Source organism: Sinocyclocheilus anshuiensis, unplaced genomic scaffold (assembly GCF_001515605.1).
Source record: "Sinocyclocheilus anshuiensis isolate Anshui unplaced genomic scaffold, SAMN03320099.WGS_v1.1 scaffold320, whole genome shotgun sequence".
NCBI lineage: Eukaryota > Metazoa > Chordata > Actinopteri > Cypriniformes > Cyprinidae > Sinocyclocheilus > Sinocyclocheilus anshuiensis.
This window is the reverse complement of record NW_015554092.1, coordinates 304,083-311,935: the sequence shown is the minus strand read 5'-3', so window position 1 is coordinate 311,935 and position 7,853 is coordinate 304,083. Positions and strand designations below refer to the sequence as shown.

At 36.7% G+C, this 7,853-nt stretch overlaps 1 long non-coding RNA gene across 3 annotated transcripts in view; it reads left to right on the top strand.

Annotated features, from left to right (window-relative positions):
• The window catches only part of LOC107669289 (uncharacterized), a 46,990-nt gene that overhangs the window by 33,200 nt on the left and 5,937 nt on the right, over positions 1 to 7,853 (top strand). For 2 of the 3 annotated variants that reach the window (XR_001631970.1, XR_001631968.1), the window contains exons 2-3: positions 5,388 to 5,439; positions 5,842 to 6,016. This is a non-coding gene — a long non-coding RNA (uncharacterized LOC107669289). Of the gene's footprint in view, positions 1 to 5,299; positions 5,440 to 5,841; positions 6,017 to 7,853 lie in introns of those variants that run through there. The other variant, XR_001631969.1, reaches the window with a different exon arrangement.

Sequence of the window (7,853 nt, the reverse complement as noted above, 5' to 3'; positions counted from 1 at the left end):
TTTCATGTTGCGATTAATTGCTAATGCTTTTATCGCGGTATACGGTATTATCAGAATATAATGGAATTCATCAGAATATTATCAGAATATAGAATGGGATTCAATTAGAAATACCCAGGATACATTCAGAGCATGGAAAATCAGCTTTCTCTTACTATGCTCCGTGGTTGTGGAATGAATTTCAAACTGTAACTCCATTAGAAACAATTCCTTCTTTGAATATTTAAAAAAAATTAGTGCAGTGTTTAGCAAATTAATCATGTTGTTGTTTTAATTAAATTTACCGATTTATGATTATTGTTTTTGCTTTGGTTATATGTAATTTTGTTTTGTGAGGTGTATGTTTGTGAAATTTTATGTTAAATTTTTTGTACGGTCATCTTGGCCAGGACTCCCTGGAAGAAGAGATTTATTTTATCTCTATGGGACCTTCCTGGAAAAATAAATAAAAAATAAATAAAAATAAATCATGATATTGAAATTTTGTTGCAAAAAAGTGTTTTCATAATAACATGTTTAATGTTTAATAACTAAAAAATACAACCCTTAGTTCATGTTAGCTCATTAAATAACACAGTTGCAACTTTTGATTTTAACTATGTGTTATTAAATATTGGAATTACCTGAGATTAATGAATGTTCAGAATAATTTTTCATTGGCAGTTTATATTAACTAATGAATTAACTAATGTTAACTAATGAAGCCCTAATGTAAAGTGTGACCGAACAATAAAGAATCAAAACACTTTCAAACAATATCTAGGGCATGTTAGTCCAGATTTAAATGTAACAAAAAATTTAAAATAAATAGCCTATTATTCTAAATATTTAAGTATTTGGCGCTGTGATGAACACCATAGCTAATACACAAATCTGAATGGCTGTTTAAATCATTTAAATACGTTTCAGAAACAGAAAGTAGCTCAGCTGCTTTGTTTCCGGGGTAACGGCTGCATTTCTGCTCTTCAGCGCCATCTGCTGTCAGAGAGTGAATGTGCTTTCATTCAGATTGTTGCAACTATCACATTGTCACATCCACGCCTTGTAAAAATTCATAAAAATGTTACTGAGCATGCAATCCATGAGTGCATTAGAAAACATAACATTCTGCAGTTTATTTACTAATTGTTTAAAGGGTCATGAAACCCCAGACTACTGTGTTTTAGATTTTAGCAGAGTGTTTGTGTTGCACATCATAGAAGACAATGTTAGCATCCGATTATTTTAACTGTTGGAGAAAACTGGTTAATTTTAAGATTTTTTTGCGCTATTTTCATCTTCCGGGTTTAAAATCTTCATCGTGTTGACGTCACAATTTGTGACGTGGCAAAGGACGATGGTACATCGATGACGCGTCGGTGTCTATTAAATTATTCATGAGACTGCATGTTCTTATCATGTTGCTTAATTATTCACAACAGCATGTGTTGATTAGCTATGACAGACGTTTCAGACTGTGAGATGACATCGCGCACATTAATTGAGAGAAACGTTCATGGATCAAAGAAGAGTGTTTGTTTTTGCTTTGTAATAAGAGTTCGGCACAAACGCGATTCATTCACTTGGTGATTATAACCGTTTTTACAACTCAGAGGTGCAACAGAGCGTTCATATATACGTATGTTTTCGATGCAGAGTGCAAATGGCTGTGCATTTATTTGTGTTTTTAAGTCGATGGGAGCGAAATGAAACTGTCTGAACCCGACGCTGTGTGTGTTCTGTCTCCCCTCCTCCCCCTCCCCCGCTCCACTTCCTCCGTTCCACGCACACTTTTTTTAGCATGTGTTGAGAACTAACCAGAGCTGAAACCGGAGGCTTTAAGGCCATTTCGCAATTTCAATCATCATACAGAAACCAGAAACACCCACACCCTCCTCTTCTCATCGAAGACATGAGATGCAGTGCTAAACAGTCTCTCGCTGTCGGTGCTTGTAATGGTTTTTGCTCTTTCTCTTTTAAGTGTTTCCACATTGCCCACATGTTTGCTGCATTATAAAGAGTGCACACCTCTCACTCTACGCTGGTTGCTGTTTAATCATGTCACCAAAAATGTCATGAGCTTTTTTTGTTATTTTCGGCAGAATGTCGGTTGCCGAACATTCGGTGAATCCCTAGTATTAACTTTAACTTCTCAGGTAATGTCAACGGTTTGTCTTATTTAAGATGCGGACGAAATTACAACAACAGCGGTTACATATATTTAATTGTTTGATCAAAATTATTGCTAGGGACAATTTAGTAATCACTGGATTTTGGTAGGGACATGTCCTAGCTTCCTACTAAATTCTATACGCCCTTGGATTATAAAAATGTTTATAATTAAATAAATCTGAAAGGTCATCTAAAATCAGTTCATTTAGCAGAAATGCTGGATTAAAAAAAATAAAGTAGAAGAGAAAGTTGTTCCAGTTCTGTGGCCTGTGGAGGAAATGAAATCTGTGTTCTGTTGAAAGTGGGGGAGTTATGTGTCGCAAACAAGTCTATAGCTACACTGTCCTGCAATTTTTGTGAGTTTCTTTTTTCTTTTTAGCAGTGATATGCATGCTTAGAAACTGTAGTGTCTCAAAGGTTACGGCTATAAACAGTGGTGTAGTCTAGTTTTTTGTAGTGAGTATACTGGGATTTTCCCTCCCAGCCTCTGCTTATGCTTATGTTTTATCAACATTTATTATAAGCAACACAAGACTTTAACAGCCAATGACATTTACTGGACTGATTTTCTAGTGTTTAGTGTTAATCATCTAACTCACTCAGCCAGATAAGAGCTACATTTATCCTTAGATGTTATATGAATATGGTCCCTGGAGCACAGGTTTGATCAGCTGGGAATTTTCAGTACACATTTAAGAGTGCCTGTTTTTAATTCCCTAGCCTGACTTTCAGTCCACAAGGCTGGCCAGTAGTTCTCATCTCTCTCATCATCTGAAACAAGGAGATATTTAACACTGTATTCAGTTTACTGCTGTACACAGACACACACATACACAGTATCTAAGTTATCTCTCCCCTTCTCCCGCATTCATTGATCCACCGCACTAACATTAGTGAAGTTATTAGCTAGTTATGTTGGCTTGAGAAAAATATTATACTATTTAAACGTTTTATTATTCTTGGACCGGATCTGTAGTTTGTTGTTTTATCTTTTCTAACTGATTGAACTTACAGTTTTCGTATTAATTATCAATAATCAAAAATTTAGCATAGACTTACATTGGCTGAGCAAATATTGCCCCCTATAGAGGACAACTGCAGTCCACTAGAGGGAGCCACAGGATAAGAAATCTTTCAACTTTTACTTTAGTTTAACAATCTGTTAAATTTATAAATAAATGCATACATTTTCCTCTATGCTGCCAAGCAAAGCTAAAATATTTGTTCATTATCAGGTCAGATTTCTAGAATAATGACTGTCCGATGTCCAGAGGCCAGTATGAAAGACGCTCGGGAGTCGGGACAGATGACTGATGATAATGCTGTGTCCTCACAAAAATTAATAATTTGCACATGTTTTTAAGCCTTGCTAATTAAAACATTCAAGCGATTTTACACCATTTAAGCACAAGATCACATGAAATAACTCAATTCAGTGCTTGCGAGCTGTGTTGTGTGATAGAGCCACGTCGCGTGGTCACTTTCGCTGCTTCTGGCGCTTCATGTCAATGATATCATGGCGAATATCATCGAAAACAGTAGTGTATTACTCAAGTGAACAAACTGTTGAAATAAATGGGATGGATCATTGGATTATTAAAGCGACCGCATTTACCAGCTGCTGGCTGTATTTAATGTTGATCCATCAAAAAAGAGAAACTCATTGTTATTATATGCCAATAATCCCCTGCTGTTACGGTAATGATAACATATATGCTACATTAATTTACCAGGTAATGTTAAGATTAGGGATATGCTGGTATCAAAATTTCATGTTGCGATTAATTGCTAATGCTTTTATCGCGGTATACGGTATTATCAGAATATAATGGAATTCATCAGAATATTATCAGAATATAGAATGGGATTCAATTAGAAATACCCAGGATACATTCAGAGCATGGAAAATCAGCTTTCTCTTACTATGCTCCGTGGTTGTGGAATGAATTTCAAACTGTAACTCCATTAGAAACAATTCCTTCTTTGAATATTTAAAAAAAATTAGTGCAGTGTTTAGCAAATTAATCATGTTGTTGTTTTAATTAAATTTACCGATTTATGATTATTGTTTTTGCTTTGGTTATATGTAATTTTGTTTTGTGAGGTGTATGTTTGTGAAATTTTATGTTAAATTTTTTGTACGGTCATCTTGGCCAGGACTCCCTGGAAGAAGAGATTTATTTTATCTCAATGGGACCTTCCTGGAAAAATAAAGGATAAATAAATAAAAATAAATCATGATATTGAAATTTTGTTGCAAAAAAGTGTTTTCATAATACAGTGTAACATGTTTAATAACTAAAAAATACAACCCTTAGTTCATGTTAGCTCATTAAATAACACAGTTGCAACTTTTGATTTTAACTATGTGTTATTAAATATTGGAATTACCTGAGATTAATGAATGTTCAGAATAATTTTTCATTGGCAGTTTATATTAACTAATGAATTAACTAATGTTAACTAATGAAGCCCTAATGTAAAGTGTGACCGAACAATAAAGAATCAAAACACTTTCAAACAATATCTAGGGCATGTTAGTCCAGATTTAAATGTAACAAAAAATTTAAAATAAATAGCCTATTATTCTAAATATTTAAGTATTTGGCGCTGTGATGAACACCATAGCTAATACACAAATCTGAATGGCTGTTTAAATCATTTAAATACGTTTCAGAAACAGAAAGTAGCTCAGCTGCTTTGTTTCCGGGGTAACGGCTGCATTTCTGCTCTTCAGCGCCATCTGCTGTCAGAGAGTGAATGTGCTTTCATTCAGAGCGTCTCTCACGCGCTCCGCCATGCCATTGTTTACATCAGAGTGCACGTCTTTGACGTGGTGACCCATACTGTGACCCATACTTGGAATTAGTGCTCTGCATTTTAACCCATCCAAAGTGCACACACACAGCAGTGAACACACACCCGGAGCAGTGGGCAGCCATTTTTGCTGCGGTGCCCGGGGAGAAGTTGGGGGTTAGGTGCCTTGCTTGCTAGTCGTGGTATTGACGGTGGGAGAGAGCGCTATACATTCACTCCCCCCACATACAATCCCTGCCGGTATGAGACTCGAACCCGCAACCTTTGGGTTACGAGTCCGACTCTCTAACCATTAGGCCACGACTTCCCCTTATGCACCATGCACCATTTGATGTTTTTATAGTTATGTGTGATTTAAATAAATACCTTTTTTCAAACCTTCACAGTACTTCACTCACCCACGTTTCTGTTTGGTATAGATATGGGAGTTTTACCTGCAAACCCATGTGAGATTGCTGTATGATCCATCTGGTATTTATATAATACATTTCCTTTGTATTCCTCTCACTTATAATTAACTAGATTATATTTAGAGTAGTTTTGTCTTTTGATAAGATGTAGTCAATGGAGTTATTCAGCATCTTCAAATGTTAATTAAAAAATGAATGCTTTAACTTTCTTTCCTAAATATATGTTGTATAATATGAAATATATGCATTTTGTAATGCATAAAGGAGTTGTAATGCATAAAGGAGCTTAAGGAGTTGGCATGCCACCTGCTGGTGTATTAATGTATAAAATAATGAGTCAATGCATAATTGGTGTTTAGTTTTGAGGCCCATCCATTTTAGTAAAATGGATTTAAAAGTGTCTGGCACAATTTATTTCTGTCTATTTTTCTGAAAGCCATCAAACACAAAATCTCTTTTTCAGCTCCATGAAAATGACCACCTCTGCAGATTATTTATTTAGTTCCCAGATATGTGTATATTCTATAGTCTATCAAAATTGCTTCCTCTCCTCTTCGTGAAGATTGTGCTTTGTGTGGCAGCATGCAATAATGCAGAATATGAAATTGATGGAGAGTGTTGCCCGATGTGTGATCCAGGTAAGTCCTGGATAAGATTGCTCTTCACTCAAACCCACAATAGATGCAGATGAACTCAGATACTTAAAGGGGTCATATATGATACTCTGTCATTATAGGCTTTAAACTGTATCATTCATTATTACTGATGAACAACTGTTATGCTATATGCTCATAAAATAATCTTCTGTGTTTGAACAGAAATTACACTTGTGGTACATTCCCTTCATCTGGTATAAAAATAATGTATAGAAACAACTAGGGCAGGCCAGGTGTTGAATTACAGTGTGAAATCTATTTATACAGTACACAGTTTTATTTCTGAATGTCAATGGACATTCGTTTTTTTATTATAAGTCACTTATTTGACAGATATTATTATAGTTACATAATCCACAAATAGATTTCAAGGTCTAGGTTAGTGGTTTCCAAGATGGAAGATGGTTTGGAATCACTGATCTATCCATCATTGCATTAAACACAACATGACTCCAGTCTAGGGTTGGATATTGATGCAGATTTCCTGATTTATTTCACTTTGATTCTGATTCGCAAACATTCACAACTCTTGTCAAGTTGTTCAAAAGAAGTAAATATCCCTGAAAATAGGCATAAAGTAAAACAAAGAGGTCAAAAACCAATATTGGGATTGTTCATAACAAGATCCCGATTAATTAGAAAATCTGTGTACCCAGCGTTATTACAGTCTGATTATTTGTTTTATTTTGATTATTTATTCTAGGCTATTTTCTAAATCAGAAAAATATTTATTGGCCAAGTGTGCACAAACACACAAGGGATTTGTTGTGGCGTTAGAAATGTACTTAACATAAAATCAAGATACAGAATATAAGAAACATACCAAAAAAATTTATTTTCATTTTTAAGACTACACAGTTTATAGAAATCGTCTCAGGTTACATATGTAACCATGGTTCCCTGAGAAGGGTACGAGACACTGCGTCCTCTAGGGGTCACTATGGGGAACGCCTTCGGCGTGACCGGTGTCTGAAGCATACATCTAAACACGACAATGATATTGGCCAGCAACAGCCTATGACGTCACTACCGGCGCGTCCACAGTATAAAAGAGCGCCGGTAGAACACGTCATCCGCTTCTTCGTCTGAAGCTATGTCCGAAGCATGGCGAGGAGACTAGAGGACGCAGTGTCTCGTTCCCTTCTCAGGGAACCATGGTTACATACGTAACCTGAGACGTTCCCTTCCGAGGGAACTTCGAACTGCGTCCTCTAAGGGTCGCTATGGGGAACGGTATACCTACGTCAAGCCTGGAATCAAAAAATAACCAAGGATTCCTTTAAGGGGATAAGGCAGAGTATCAGGGCTACTTACAACCCCATATCCTGGCCTGTCAAAACAGAGACTACCTCCTGCACTAAGAACTAGCTACCGAGGATCTCAAGATACCCAGGGAAACTTAGTAGTAACACCCTGTCTAGAAAGTGAATATGCAGAGAGTGGGGCCCAAGGTAACCGGGGCCAGAGCCAACTCAGAGAAAGGGGACGAGACAACAACGCGTCACCCTTACCATAAAGGCTTTTAAGAAGGTGCACAAAGGCTGGTGTGTGCACCTGCCATGAATATGGACTTAGAAAGTGCACATAGAACTAGCGTGAGCACTTACCATAGATATGGATTAGAAATACCGTAATGAACCAACAGGGAGACATAGGTTGAGTGGAGCCCAAGGTGAAAACCGGGGCCTAACCAACTGATAGAAAGGGAACGAGGCTACAGCGCGTAACCCTTACCATACAGGATTTTTGAAAGTGCACAAAATTCCTAGCGTGCACACTGACCACAATGTGGATTTTAGAAAGTGCACAGAAGCTGAGC